The sequence below is a fragment of the Orycteropus afer genome, unplaced genomic scaffold, assembly GCF_000298275.1.
Source record: "Orycteropus afer afer isolate SDZICR_OR568_19922 unplaced genomic scaffold, OryAfe1.0 scaffold00501, whole genome shotgun sequence".
Classification (NCBI taxonomy): Eukaryota; Metazoa; Chordata; class Mammalia; order Tubulidentata; family Orycteropodidae; genus Orycteropus; species Orycteropus afer.
In genome coordinates, this window is record NW_006922088.1 from 1,479,296 (window position 1) to 1,495,986 (window position 16,691).

A 16,691-nucleotide genomic window follows, 5' to 3' on the forward strand; every position below is an offset into this window, starting at 1 on the left:
CGAAGGGCCACGGAACCTGTAGTGCGCTTGTTCTAAGAGACACACGTCGGAAAGAGCGTGGGACTTCAGTCCCCGATCTGCACCGCGCGTCTCCGAGGGGACGAGCCCGTGATGCCCCCTGGGAGTTGTAGTCCCTACGGGCCCTTCCTCTGGAAAGTGGCTGGGATACTAGAGAGAAAAGGGAGCTCTCAGGCCGGAGACTAACGGAAAGGAATGAAGATAGGTGACCTGAAGGAGGAGATAAGGAAGAGAAAGTCTACAGAGGAGTTGTGGCTTCCGGGGAGGAAACGCTAGAAATACTCTAGATGGATGGGAGGGTGGGGGAGGATGACTCGTTACCCTGACAGCATGAATTTCCTCCCTGCGTGCGGTCTGCCATCACGTGTGCGGGCATTTAAAGGAAAAGCGGCGTCACACGATGAGAGCGAGGCCAGAAGCTTGAAGTGGTGTGATTTCTTTTGCTGCCCTGTAAACGGGACCCTAACACGTTTGCAAAATTTAATGATTTTATTTTTAACAAGAATAAAATGGGACTTTGACTACTGTGACGTTTTCTGTCACATTCTGGATTTGGAAGTTAAAATCAGTGGAAAAGAAGTTAGGTGTCACTAAGTTGAAATTTAATGGCTGAGGACTTTCCTTCTTGTTGTTATATGCCGTCGAGTGGGACCCGACTCATAGCGACCCCTCCTTGGGTTTCCGAGGCGGTATCACTACGGAAGTAGATTGCCCCATCTTCCTTCCAAGGAGTGGCTGGTGGGTTTGAACCGCCAGCCTTCTGGTTAGCAGGCAAGTGCCTTAGACACTACGCCACCAGAGTTCCTGTGGTCCGTAGGGCTTTCCGTTTTTTGGAAGATTTTTTTCCTACGTCATTCTGTAGGAGCTCTGGTAGCATAGTGGCAAAGGCACTTGACTGCTAACCAGAAGGCTGGCGGTTCAAACCCACCAGCGACTCCTCAGAAGGCAGGTTGAGCAATCCTACTTCTGTAGTGATGCTGCCTCGGAAACCCAAGGAGGGGTCGCTATGAGTCGGGGCTGACTCGACGGCATACAAAAACAACAATATATTTTTATCATAATACAGTAACAATAGTTTTTTTATGTGCATCACAAAGTTGCAAACCATTGTACGTACTTCAAATTATTAATATAATAGATTCCTAACTAAAGGTTGTATGTAAGTCAAACATTAGTAAGCCAGGGACTGCCTATAATATGAATTCAGTTAAAAATATCAGCATATCTCCCTGAAAATAAAAGCAAGTCAGTTGCCATGGAGTCAGTTGTAACTCACAGTGACCCCACTGTGTCAAAGTAGAACTTGTGCTCCATGGAGTTTCCAATGGCTGATTTTTTAGGAGGTAGATTTCCTGGCTTTTCTTCCAAGGCACCTCTCAGTGGGGTACACCCTCCAACCTCTCAGCAGCCAAGCATGTTAACTCTTCGCACTATCTAGGGCCTCCAGATAGCAATGTAGAGGAATAGTAACTAAAACATGAATAGTGACTTCCCTAAGTTGTAGGACTCAGGGTGATACTTACTTTGTACTTTTCTGTTTTATTTTCAAATTTTATATTTATTTAAAAAGGTGTAAATACAGGATATATATGGAAGTTCTACTTAATATCAAAAATGTGTCTGAGAAAACAGCCCAAATGTCCATCAATAGATGAATTGTTATTGTTGTTAGATGCCGGCAAGTCAGCTCCAACTCATAGTGACCTGATGTACAACAGAACAAAACACTTCCGGGTCCTGCATCCTCCTCACGATCCTTGCTATGCGTGAGCCCATCATTGCAGCCACTGCATGAATCCATCTCATTGAGACTCTTGCCCTTTTTCACTGACCCTCTGCTTTACCAAGCATGATGTCCTTCTTGAGGGACTGATCCCTTCTAACAACATGACCAAAGTAGGTGAGATGAAATCTGGTCACTGTTGCTTCTAAGGAGCATTCCAGCTTCACCTCTTCCAGGACAGATTTGTTCCTTCATCTGGCAGTCCCTGGTACTTTCAGTATGCTTTGCCAACACCACAATTCAAAGGCATCAACTCTCTTTGGTCTCCCTTACTCATTATCCAGCTTTTGCATGCATATGAGGCAATTGAAAATACCATGGCTTGGGTTAGGCGCACCTAAGTCTTTAAAGTGACATCTTTGTTCCTTAACACTTTAAAGAGGTCTTTTGCAGTGCAATACGACATCTGATTTCTTGACTGCTGCTTCCATGGGTGTTGATTGTGGATCCAAGTAAAATGAAATCCCTGACAATTTCAGTCTTTTCTCCATTTATCATGATCCTGCTTATTGGTCCAGTTGTAAGGATTTTTGTTTTCTTTATGTGCAGGTATAATCCGTGCTGAAGACTGTAGTCTTTTATCTTCATCAGTAAATGCTTCAAGTCATCTTCACTTTGAGCAAGCAAGGGTGTGTTGTTTGCATATCACAGTTGCTAATGAGTCTTTCTCCAATCGTGATGTCATGTGCTTCTTCATGTAGTCCAGGTTCCCGGATTATTTGCTCAGCATACAGAATGATAAGTATAGTGAAAGGATAAAACCTGGGCGCATGCCCTTCCTGCATTTAAACCATGCAATATCCCCTTATTCTGTTCAAATGGCAGCCTCCTGGTCTATATACAGGTTCCTCATGAGCATAATTAGGAGCTCTGGTAGCATAGTGGCTAAGACACTTGCCTGCTAACCAGATGGCTGGCGGTTCAAACCCACCAGCCACTCCTCGGAAGGAAGGTTGGGCAATCCTACTTCCGTAGTGATAACTGCCTCGGAAACCCAAGGAGGGGTCGCTATGAGTCGGGGCCGACTCGACGGCACATAACAACAACAACAACAACAACATGAGCATAATTAAGTGTTCTGGAATTCCCATTCTTCTCAATGTTATCTATACTTTGTTCTGATCCACACAGTCAATTGCCTTTGCATAGTAGATAAAACACAAGTAAACATCTTTCTGGTATTCTTTGCTTTCAGCTAAGATCCATTTGACATCAATAATGATATCCCTCATTCCATGTCCTCTTCTGGATCCAGCCTGAACTTCTGGACATTCCCTGTCAATATACTGCTGCAACCGTTTTTTAATTATCTTCAGCAGAATTTTACTTGTATGTGATATTAATGATACTATTCAATAATTTCCACCTTCTGTTGGATCACCTTTCTTCAGAATGGGCACAAATGTTGATCTCTTCCAGTTGGTTGGCCAGGTAACTGTCTTCCAAATTTCTTGGCATAAACAAGTAAGTGCCTCTAGCACTACATCTGTTTGTTGAAACATCTCAATGGGTATTCCATCAATTCCTGGAGCCTTGATACTTCCTGCATCATTTGTTTTTTTGCCCATAGAATCCTTCAATATTGCAACTCAAGACTTGAGCTTTTTCTTTAGTTCTGTGGTAGTTATGTTTGTGTGTCAACTTGGCTGGGTCTGGTTGAGTGGCTGGGCAGCCAGTGGTAGTTATTCCCCATGATGAGACTGGTAATCAATTCCATGGTGGGATCTACCACAAGCAGCTGAGTAGCTGCCTTTGGGATGTGGTCTGCTTCCTGTATCTAAGGAGAAGCTTTGAGAATGCTCTCTAGTTTATGGCATGTTTGAACCCTGCATGTAGCCATGTTGTTATTCAGCAGCCTGCCATGCTCTGCCTACCTTGGGACTTACAATGTTACAATACACTTAAGTTAATGGCCTGCCGTGTGGTTTGGTAACATCAGGACTGTGCCTTTTTACTTGTCAACTTTGGGGCTTCTCAGCCTCAGCAGCCAGCAGCTGTCTGAGTGAAGAAACGCCTCTAGCTCCAGTGGGCCGGGAGCAGGAGGCAGAGCTGGACCCCAAGGTTGAGGGGCTTTCACCCAGCCCCTAGTGCCTGGCACTTTGAACTTGGACTTAAAGCCTCCAAATTGTGAGAATAAACTCCTGTTTGTTAAGGCCATCCCATTCGTGGTATATTCTTGTCAGAGCGGCACCAGGTAACCAGGACAAGTTCTTTCAGCTTGAGAAATCCTGAATGTGTTCTTCTCTTTTTCTAGCTCCAGGTCTTTGCACATTTTATTATGATACTTCACTTTGTCTTCTTGAGCTACCCTTTGAAATCTGTTCTGCTATTTTATTTCATCATTTCTCACATTCTCTTTAGCTACTCTCCCTTCAAGAGCAAGTTTTAGATTCTCTTCTGACATCCATTTAGGTCTTTTCTTCCTTTCCCATCTTTTTAATGATCATTTGCTTTCTTTGTGTATGATGTTCATGATACCGTCTCATGGCTTTTCTAGTCTGCAGTCACTGGTGTTCAATGCGTCAAATCTATTCTTCAGGTGATCTCTACATTCAGGTGAGATATAGTCCAGGTCGTATTTTGGCTCTTGTGAACTTGTCTTCATTTCCTTCACCTTCCACTCTGATTTGCATATAAGCAACTATGCTCCGTTCCATAGTCAGCTCCTGGCCTTGTTTTGACTGATGATATTGAGCTTCTCCTTCATCTCTGTGTACAAATGTAGTCTATCTGATTCCTGTGTATTCCATCTGGCAAGGTCCCCCTGTATGGTCACCATTTATGTTGTTGGAAAAAGGTATTGAGCTCTTGCCGGGACTCCAATGCTGAGTACAAGATGTCGGGGCACTCTCTTCTGGGTCTTTTGGCCGCCACTTGCCTGGTGGTGCTGTGTGCTGTCTGTGGACTCAAACACCACCTTGGTTCCTAACCTGACTACTACCACAAGTTTGAAGCCCACCAGCAAGATAATGCTGATGAAAGTGCCAACCCCCACAACAACACCAGAAACCTGTGAAAGCCACCACACCTGTGTATCCTGTTTTAATGCTAGCATTGTTAATGCTACCTGCTTCTGGATAGAATATAAAGAAGCAAATAAGAGGCACTGTACACCGAATTCAACTGCTGGCGACTGCCACATGGTGAGCAGCACAGAATTCTGTTCAGCAGAACCCACTGCCATTCTACTGCCGACCAATTCTACAGCTAAAACCACAACTCTACCTTCTTCTACTGCAGCTTCCACCTCAGTTCTTACGTCGGGCACAACAAATGCCACTCTGACTCCAACCTCACAGCCTGGGCGGAAGTGTACCTTTAATGCAGCCAGTTTTATTGGAGGAGTTGTCCTTGTCCTTGGGTGAGCTGTCATAAGGAACTTGGGTGTGCAGGCCATAATTTTCTTTCTCTATAAGTTTTGCAAATCCAGAGGATGAAACCACCACACTCTATAAAACACATCAAATTAGCACAGACTGCTTTTCATTTGTGTAATTCACTGAAACCAAAATAATATCTTTGAAGATAGTCCACGTGGAAGACGCTATTCCAAGATCTTTAAATTTCCAAAGGATGCATATAGGATATTTTAGAGCGTCGTCCTTGAAGAAAAATCAGTTATCATTTTGCTCAACACAAATGTTTCAAATATTCCGCATGAATCCTTGTGGCTATCTTATTTTAAGGGCTGCTGCTGTGGGATTGATTATGTTCTCTTTACTTGGCATGCCAAATGTAACTTTTTGTAAATGGTGGAAAACACTGTCCTGTACAGACAACCTCATGACTCTTTTGGCAATTTAAATTTAGTCATTTTAAAGCTTGAAAGTGGCATTATTTTCATCCTAACTCAGGATGTAGTTCGGCGACCAGAATTGAGAAGAACGTGCCAAATGAAAGTCAATCAGGTGGCGTTTTGGCTATCGTTTCAAAAGTTATAATAAGTTTATAAAGTTAGTAGTATTAAACCATACCCTTAGAGTAAAATTTTGTGCTTGATAAGTTATATTTTCTACATTAGAAATAAGTTATATTTTCTACATTAGAAATAAGATGCCACACAGGGAATTACATTCCAGGTTTAAAGAAATGAATAGAAAGGATACATTAGTATACAGCAGGTTATTGTTCATACATGTAAAGCACTTTGTATCATTGAGGAAAAAAAAGGACAGACTGATAAGTAGGCTGTAATGTAAAATGTTTGTGATTTGTTCTTTTATATTAAGGGAAATAAAGGTTGCTCTAAGGATGTAATTGTTGATGTGAGCAGTAGGAAACTTACTTTTAGATATCATACTGTTAATATTTAATCAAAAACTTACCTACTTCATTTCAGAGCTGAATAACTTAAGTTAAAGGATGTTATACAAAATTGAAAGCATTCACATATTAAATCTCCTGACTTTTATTTTTTTATGGCTGTTAAAAAGGTATAATTAGAGATAAAATTGGTTTAATTATTAAAAAGAAAAGAAAAAAAGGTATTTGCAATGAATAAGTCAATCTTGAAAATTCTATCATGTGATCTCCAGCATCATTTCTGTCACAAGGCTATATTTTCCATCTACTGATGCTTCTTTGTTTCCAACTTTCACATTCCAATCACCAGTAATAATCGATGCATCTTGATTGCACATTTGGTCAATTTCAGACTGAAGAAGTTGGTAAAAGTCTTCAATTTCTTCATCTTTGGCTTTAGTCTCAGGAGCTCTGGTAGCGTAGTGCCAAGGCATTTGACTGCTAACCAGAAGGCTAGAGGTTCAAACCCACCAGCCACTCCTCAGAAGGAAGGTTGGGAATCTACTTCCTCAGTGATTCTGCCTTGGAAACCCAAGGAGGTGTTGCTGTGAGTCGGGTTTGACTTGACGGCAGTGAGTTAGTAGTTGAGTTGGCTTTAGTCTCACTCACTGCCGTCGAGTTGGATCCAACTCTTAACAACCCCTTCCTTGGGTTTCTGAGGCAGTATCACTACAGAAGTAGATTGCCCAATCTTCCTTCCAAGGAGTATTAATAGTAGTATTAACTGGTCTTCCTTGTAGGTGTGTGGATATTATCCTATCACTGACAGCATTGTACTTCAGGGTAGATCTTGAAACAATCTTTGTGATTATGTCTGCCACCCCATTCCTCTTCAATTTGTCATTCCCGACATAGTACATCATATGATTGTCTGATTCAAAATGGCCAATATCAGTCCATTTGAGCTCACTTATGCCTAAGATACTGATCTTTTGGTGTTCTGTTTCATTTCTGACAACTTCCAATATTCCTAGATTCATACTTCATACATTCCACGTTCTTAAGGAATGTTTGCAGCTGTTTCTTCCCATTTTGAGTCATGCCACATCAGTGAATAAAGGTCCCAAATCTTTACTCCATCCACGTAATTAAGGTCAACTGTACTTTGACGAGGCAGCTCTTCTTTCAGTTGTATTTTGAGTGCCTTCCAACCTGGTGACCTCGTCTTCTGATACTACATCAGACAGTGCTTCACTGCTCTTCATAAAGTTTTGAGTGGCCAATTTTTTCAGAAGTGGATGGTCCCATCCTTCTTCCCAGTCTGTCTTAGTCTGGAAGCTCTGCTGAAACCTGTCCACCATGGGTGACCCTGCTGGTATTTGAAATACTGGTGTCATAGCCTCCAGCCTTTACAATAATTGCAAACCACAGTATGACAAACTGACAGATGAGTGGTGGAATAAATGAATAGATAAACAAAATGTGGTACATACATACACTGGAATATCATATAGACATACGAAGTTCTATAATGGATGAACCTTGAAAACATTATGGTAAGTGAAATAAACACAAAAGGACAAATACTCCATGACCTCATTTATATGAAATATCTGGAATAGGCAAATGCTTAGAAACAGAGAGTAAACAGGTTATCAGGGCCTGGGAATAGGGAAAAAGAGGAAGTTACTGCTGAAGAAATACTGGGTTTCTGTTTGGGTTATTAATATATATATATATATTTTTTTAAATGGATAGTGACAATGGTTTCTTAGCATAGTGAATGTGATTAATGTCAAGAAATTGTACATTTAAGGCTGATCAAAACAGCTATTCTTTTTAGTAATATGTGTGTGTATATATATATATATATATATATTACTACAATACAAAATAATTGCTTAGATTAGAATCCTTCCATTCATAAATAGATCAGGGGCTGAGGTCATATAGAAGGAAGACTGGGTTGTACATCAGTCGGGATCACCCCCTGGTTTACTCCAGATTACCTCATTAATCAGCCATATGCCTTTGACTATGCGAAGGCATTCAACTATAAGGACTCATGGCAGAACCGTGAATGATACAGAAAGCATGAAAAGAAGTTAAAGGAATACACACAGAGTCACTGTATCAAAAAGAATCAGTCAATGTTCAGCCATCTCAGGAGGTAACATATTATCAAGAACCAAGGGGACTGAAGGAAAAGTCCAAGCTGCACTGAAAGGACTGGCAAAAAACAAGGCTCCAGGAATTGACAGAATACCCATTGAGATGTTTCAATAAAGGACTGCAACACTGGAAGTGCTCACTCGTCTGAGAAAGACATTTACCTGTGTTCAATTGACTATGCAAAGGCATTCAACTGTGTGGATGATAACAAATTATAACATTGCAAAGAACAGGAATTGCAGAACACTTAATTGTGCTCACAAGGAACTTGTACATAGACCAAGAGGCAGTCCTTCAAAGAGAAGAAGGGGATATTTGTGGTTTAAATTCAGGAAAGGTGTGAGTCAGGGCTGTATCTTTTCACCATACTTATTCAGTCTGTATGCTGAACAAAATAATCCAAGAAGCTAGACAATATGGAGAAGACCACAGCATCAGAATTGGAAGAAGACTCGTTAACGATCTGTTATATGCAGATGACACAACCCTTGCTTGCGGAAAGTGAAGCACTTACTGATGAAAATTAAAGACCACATCCTCCAGTATGGGTTACACCTCAGCATAAAGAAAACAAAAATCCTTACAATTGGACCCATAAGCAGAATCATGATGAATGGAGAAAAGATTGAAATTGTCAAGGATTTCATTTTACTCAGATCCACAATCAATGTCTATGGAAGCAGCAATCAAGATATCTAATGATGTATTGCATTGGGCAAGTCTGCTGCAAAAGACTTCTTTTAATTGTTAACCACAAAGATGTCCCTTTGAGGACTAAGGTGCACCCTCACCCAAGTCATAGTATTTCCAGTTGTTTATATGCATGCAAAATCTGGATAATAATAAGGGAGACCAAAGAAGAACAGATGCATTTTAATTATGGTGTTGGCAAAGAATATTTTATGTACCATGGGCTGCCAGGAGAATGAACAAACCTGTCTTGGAAAAAGTACAGCCAGAATGCTCCTTGGAAGTGAAGATGGTGAGCCTTTGTCCCCCGTACTTTGTACGTGCTAACAGGAGGGACCGTGCCTGGAGAAGGACATCATGCTTTGTGAAGTAGAGGTTCAGTGAAATACAGGAAGACACTGAAGGTGATGGATTGACACAGCGGTTGCAACAATAGGCTCAAGCCCCACGATGAGTGGGAAGACGGCCCAGTACTGGGCGGCATTTTGTTCTATCGCATACAGGATCACATGCTTTGGAACCAACTCAGCAGCACCTAACAACAACAGTAAATACCTGTGACTGTTTAAAAAAATACTTAAATCAACAACAAGAAGAGAGAATAAACCAACAAAGTTGTATGTGCCACTATTGGGTTCTAGGCAATCCTAACATATTGCTGCTTGCTTCAGACTTAGTTGAATTTCTCTGTGGACTTCTCCTTGATCCCATTTTCCTCTGTCCCACCCCAGAGATAAATACTGTCCCAAATTTGTATGATTTGCACTTTTTCTGCAAATATATATACCTTTTAACAATGTATACTATTGTTTTGCATGTTTTATAATATCAAACAAATGGAAGTACACTGTTAAAAAAAAAAAAAAAAGATTACAGCTTTTAAAATTTAGTTTGCCAAGAACTTTTTTAATGATAAAAGGAAGTAAATGCTAATGATAAAATGTAGAACTAAAAAGGAGATAAAATTGTACATTCTGTAGATTTTGTTGTGTGTTTGTGTGTGATTTGGGTGAAATCACAAAAAGTTGACAAAGCAAATTCATTTTTCTTTCAGCAGTTCATACACTTTTTGTTTCATGGCATTGACTGCAATTCCCAAAGTGTAACAACTCTCTTCCCATTTTCTCCCTGTGGTTACCTTTGCTGGTGTTCTTCTTTCCTAGGCATTCCTGCCCTCTAAGTTATCTTCCTATACAAATACTGCCTTTCTGATAACCCAAGGTTGATTGTTTTAAGGAGTGTACCTACCTGGTGTAAATGTTCACTTTATATGCCTGTCTATTGTTTGACTGGAAGCCATGGGAGTGAGTTCAATTCCAGGCCCAAAGGGTGATTAGAGGCCACAGTCTCAGAGATTTCACCAGTCTCTATCAAACTAGTGGTATTTTTTTATGATTTTGAGCTTTACTCCACATTGTGCCCCCACCTTATCCAGGATCTCCTATTTTGTTTCCTTTCTGAGTGGTTGACAGTGGTAGCCAGGCACCATCTAGTTCTTCTAGTCTCAAGGTCATATAGGCTGAGGTTCACATACTCCACTAGGCCCTTGGACTAATTGTTTCCATGCATCTTTGGCTTTCTTCATTCTTTTTTTGCTCCAAATGAAGTGAGACCAATTGTTGCATCTAGATGGGAGCTCTGGTAGCGTAGTGCCTAAAGCACTTGACTGCTAATCAGAAGGCTGGTGGTTCAAACTCACCAGCCATTCCTCGGAAGGAAGATGGGGCAATCTACTTCTGTAGTGATACTGCCTCGGAAACCCAAGGAGGGGTCGCTATGAGTCGGGTCCGACTTGACAGCATATAACAACAACAACAACAGATGGCTGCTTGCAAGCTTTTAAGACCCCAGTTGCTACTCAGCAAAGTAGGACGTAGAATGGTGTTTTTGTGTAGTATGTTATGCCAATTGAGCTTGATATCCCCTGTTACCATTGTCCTAAGCCCAGGGGCCCAACAACGTGTACCCTCAGGATGGTTGGCTGTGGCTAAGAAGTTATCATAACTTTGTCCCCTGTTAGCTCTATTTATGCGGACATTCTTATAGCATATACAAATACATGTGTAGAAATATCATCTACCAAACTTGTATCTGGTCATGAGTATATTCCCTTTTGCTTAGACATACCTGATCATTTAGCTTGTCTACCTGTGTATCCACCAGAGATTAATGTTTGTTGTTACTGATAATGCAGTATTGTGTCTGTAAAAGTATTTATCTTTGTTGTCTGTAGCTCCTGTTCACCTCTCTGTATCTTCCTTATCATTAACATTCTGTAGATTTTAACTATGGAAATACTTCTTAAGGAATATGCATTAAGATGCAATTGACTCTGGGTGACAGATTATTGGTAGATTTCTTCTCTATTCTCAGAGAAAGTTAGGCAAAGAAGATCTTATCATTTCTGGCTATTCAGAGAATAAGCCACAGCCCTGAAACCTCAGAAGGCACTCCAAGGTCTTTGGAATAACTTTTTTTTTTTTTTCTTTCCCCTGACAAGAAGGAGAATGAAGGAAAAATCATCTACCTCAATGTCCTCCTCCCCTGCACTACTACTATCTTGAAAATCTATTCATTTTGTGAAATCATCCTACCCTAAATAGTCTTTCATATCCTACTCTCCAAAGCTGTGCCTCACTCTATGTGTTAGAGGGCATCTGAGCACTGCCATTTCCATAAAGCCCTCAAGTCTACCAGAGAAAGGGCTTCTTAAATTTTCTCTTCACACTCTGGCCTTCAGAATTTCCTTCCTGTTATAATAAACCAGCACAGAGCCCCATCCTCCAGCTGTTGGGGCAGGGATTAGCAGCTCTATAACTGATTTCTTTCTTCCCCCTAATGCACAAGGGAGCTGTGGTATAGCCACCTGGCATGGGTCTGAGCTCAGAGGCAGCAGCTGCCTACCTGTACTGCCACTAGAATTGATTACTGAGGGGATGAATTAATTCTTCAAAGGGATGTGGTTACAAAACCTGATGAGTTGGAGCACTGAGAAGAAACTGATATTCATCCTTATCCTTTATTTATCCAGGTACCATTCACTGATTGTGATCATACATCAGGCATGATCCTCCCCTGTTCTCAATTCCATCCCTAAATCCTTGCTGCTTCCGCCATCTTTGTCACTTAGGGACACTAGGCACAGTTGAAGGTGGAAGTAACATACTGGACACAGGGCAGTTAAGCAAAGTTTGTAAACTGAATATTTAGACTACAGGTCTTCTTTTGTTGCCTGGCTCATTCAGGTATATATCTTCTATACAGGAGATTGGGAGCTCTGGTAGCATAGTGCCTAAGGCACTTGACTGCTAATCAGAAGGCTGGCGGTTCAAACCCACCAGCCACTCCTCGGAAGGAAGATAGGACAATCTACTTCCGTAGTGATACTGCCTCGGGAACCCAAGGAGGGGTGGCTATGAGTCGGGTCTGACTCGATGGCACATAACAACAATATACAGGAGACTGAATGAACTTCTCTGAGGTACCCAATGAGCTCAAGAGAGAAAACCTGAAATACTAACACTGACAGTTCCCCAAGGAAATAAGCTAGCTAGATTACCTCACAGTGAAGACCACACCCATAGTCACAGAGCTTCCAGTGAACTATATATTGCCAAACTCGTAAGTAGGAGCAGACAGCCAAAGTCCCCAACACATGAGGAAAGGCAAAGACCAAAATAAGCAACAGGGCAAAAAGTAATAATATGAAAGCAGCAAGACCAAAATTTTAAGAATCATTACTATTTTAAGAGATTGATGATACTGTATTTGTAGGAGGAGAATATGTTGTTTTACAAAGTGAACATTCAGAAAACGCATATGGGACCCTGGGAATGAAAGCATGCTAGTGAGAATGAAAAATCCAATAAATAAAAAGGGAAAGAGGTTAAAAATAGGAAAGCAAAATAAATTAGAGAGTTAATCCAGAACATCAAACATCTGAATAATAGGAGCACCTGAAAGAACAAAGAAAATGAAGTGGGAAAATTCATCATAGAAATACTTTTTAAAATTTCCCAGAATAGAAAGATAAGAATCTACAGAATCTACGAAATCTACAGAATGAAAGGGCCCAGTAGGTGCCCAGCCCAATGAGTAAAAATAAACCCACATTAATATATGTCACTGTGAAATTTCAAAATACTGGGGACGAATTGATGATCCTTCAAATGTTTGGAGTGGGTAAAGGGACAACGAAAGCTCAAAATGGGAAGTATATCAAACTTCTTAACAACAATCCTGGAAGATAATACCTTCACATGTCACAGACTCTCTGTTTTCCTTCCAGATGATAAACTCACAATCTGCCAAGATTTGGAGGGACAGTCATTTGACCGTGCAGAGTTAGTTAGTGAATCAGGAGTCTAGCTGCTTCTTAAACTTTCAACCAATTCTACTTTCCTCTCCACCTTTTGGAGCCTTTTTTGGGATGTTGTATGTAAGTTTTCCACACTGCTGGTTAAGATTTGTTCAAGTCTCTAAGGTACAACTATTGGTCTCTCCCTGTCTGGAGCAAAGAAGAGTGAAGAAAATAAAAGATACATGGAAACAATTTGTCTAAAAGACTAATGAACCACACAAAACTCAGCCTCTATGAGCCTGAGACCAGAATAACTAGGAGGTGCCAGCTACCACTACTGACCGCTATGAAAGGGATCACATTAGAAGGTCCTGGATTGAGTGGGACAAAACAAAATTCAAAATTATAACAAAGACCAGGCTCACTGGCCAGATAGAGACTGGTGGACTGCCATGATTACGTTCTTTAGTCACCCTTTGAGCCTGGAACTCCTGTGGCTCAAATTTCAACCAAATAATAGATAGGTCTATAAGGTTAACAAGGAGCTCTGGTAGCATAGTGGCTAAAGCACTTGACTGCTAACCAGAAGGCTGGCGGTTCAAACCCACCAGCCACTCCTCGGAAGGAAGGTTGGGCAATCCTACTTCCGTAGTGATACTGCCTCGGAAACCCAAGGAGGGGTCGCTATGAGTCGGGCCGACTCGATGGCACATAACAACAACAACAACCTAAGGTTAACAATAACACCAAGGAGGTCCACACTCCTTAGAATAATCAACCACTTGAGATCAAAAGGGAAGCATTTGCCCAAGGACAAAGTTCAAAAGACAAGAAGGGATAGTAAAAGGAGGAGGAATGGAAACAGGGAACACAAGGAGAAAATGGGATGAATGGTGTTACATTTTGAGGATTACAATCAATGACATGAAACAAAATGAATGGAAAATTGATTTACTCTGTGAACTTTCACTTAAATCACAATAAAAAGTTTAAAAAGAAAAAAAGATTTTTCAAGTCTGGAAGTACTCATTTATCTATACTAAGAAATTTGGGAGACAGGTACCTTGCCAACTGACTGGAAGAGATCCATATGTTGGCCCATCCCAAAGAAAAGTGTGCCAGCAAGATGTGGAAGTTATCAAACAATATCATTAATATCACATGCAAGTAAAATTTCGCTGGAGATAATTCAAACACAGTTGCAGCAGTACATCAACATGGAACTGCCAGAAATTCAAGCCAGATACAGAAGAGGATGTGGAATGAGGGATATCATTGCTGATGTCAGATGGATCTTGGCTGAAAGCAAAGAATACCAGGAGGATGTCTACTTGTGTTTTATTGACTATATAAAGGCACTTGACTGTGTAGATCATAACAAATTATGGATAACATTGTAAAGAATGGGAATTCCAGAACACTTAATTGTGCTTATAAGGAACTTGTACATACACCAGGAAGCAGTCATTTGAACAGAACAAGGGAATACTGAGTGATCAAAAATCAGGAAGGGTGTGTGTCAGGATTGTTTTCTTTCACCATACTTATCCAATCTGTATGCTGAACAAATCATCCAAGAAGCTGGACTATATGGAAAAGAACATGGCATCAGGATTGGAGGAAGATTGCTTAACAATCTCTGATATGCAAATAATACACCCATGCTTGCTGGAAGTGAAGAAGACTTGAAGCACTTACTGGTGAAGATCAAAGACTACAGCTTTCAGTACGGATTACATCTCAACATAAAGAAAAAAAAATCCTCACAACTGGGCCAATAAGCAACATTATGATAAATGGAGAAAAGATTTCATTTTACTTGGATCCACAATTAACACTCATGAAAGCAGCAGTCAAGAAATCAAACAACATACTGCATTGGGCAAATCTGCTGCAAAAGACCCCTCTCCAGACAGATAGATAGATGTCAATATAGATTTTTTTTCCTGACTGAGGACACACACCAAGTCCAGAAGATGATACAAAGATGTATTGACTTTCTTTTTTGTTATTTAATTTAATTTATTTATTTTTACCTTTCCCTTCACCCAAGTTAATGTGTCTACCTTGTAGTTAGTGGTTTACTCTCCCTTCCCACCCACCCTTGCAGCCATCAAAGAATATTACTTCTTCTGTTAAACTCTTTTCTTGACTTTTTCACAGTAGTGGTCTCATATATTTGTCCTTTTGTGATTGACTAATTTCACTCAGCATAATGTCCTGTAAGTTCATCCATGTTATGCTTCATTGACTGATCATTGTTCAAAAGATCTCTTTAAAGTGTTAAAAAACAAAGATGTCTCTTTGAGGGCTAAGGTGCGCCTGACCCACGCCATGGCATTTTCAAACACCTCATTCATATGCATGCAAAAGCTGGACAATGAATAAGAAAGACCAAAGAATGGGCGCATTCGAATTGTGGTGTTGGCAAAGAATACTGAAAAAACCATGGGCTGCCGGAAGAATGAATAAATCTGTCTTGGAAGACTGACAGCCAAAATGCTCCTTAGAAGTGAAGATGACAAGACATCAGGCTTGGTAGAGTCAGAGAAAAAGAGGAAGACCTTCAACGAGATGGATTGACACTGTGGCTACAATGGACTCAAGAACAGCAATGATTATGAGGATGGTGCAGGCCCAGACGGTGTTTCATTCTGTTGTGTATAGTGTCACTTGATGGCTCAGAACCCACTCAGTGGCACCTAACAACAACAAAACAACAAATTACTTACCATTCATTCTTTGCTTTCCAGCTTTCAAAATTGTATTACTGTTGGCTCCCCTTTCTCACTTCCTCTCTCCTCCCCCACCCCCCATGTAGGAAAAGAATGAAAAAGACTAAATCTTTACCCTCTGTATTGGAAAGTCAAATGATAATGCCTAAAGTTAACATTCAAGAGCCCGAATAAGTATGCTATTCAGATATGGAAGTAAATTGATCAAATGGAGGCATCAGAAGTCCTCTAACTTCAGGGGGGAGGAGAGCGAGAATCAAAATCGGCATCAGCCCAAAGCTGATCCCTATGAAGTGGAGGTCAGACACACCTCCACTCTCCAACTGCAAAAAGGGCAGGGAGGCCAAATCTTCTGACCTCCTCTAACCACACAAGAGGAAGACAGAAGCACCATCAGTAACCCAAGGCCTATTACTGCAAGGTCAGACATACTGCTTCCCTCCAGCCCTTTCACCAACCGTTCCTCCCAAAGCACCCACCACCTCTCTCCTGGGCTCGATAATTCACTGCAGTGGCCACACAGAACTCACAGATTACAGGGTTTATTAGGGAAGCACCACAGGCTACAATTCAAGTTCAGGGAAAACGCTCAGTCTCTCTCCCAGCCCACGGTCTCTCTCCTAAGAGTCTCCCACAGTGTCTCTCCCAATAGTGAGTGTCCCTCAGTGTCTCACTCAGCAATGCGTGTCTCTTTCAGCAGCATGTCTTCCTCAACCAGCAGTCAGAGAGAGACTTCTGCCTCTAGGAGACC

General features: G+C 41.0%; 1 pseudogene; it reads left to right on the forward strand.

Moving 5' to 3' along the window:
* The first annotated feature begins 4,637 nt into the window (after window positions 1-4,637).
* On the forward strand, window positions 4,638-5,256 carry LOC122151510 (annotated as a pseudogene).
* The last annotated feature ends 11,435 nt before the right edge of the window (window positions 5,257-16,691 follow it).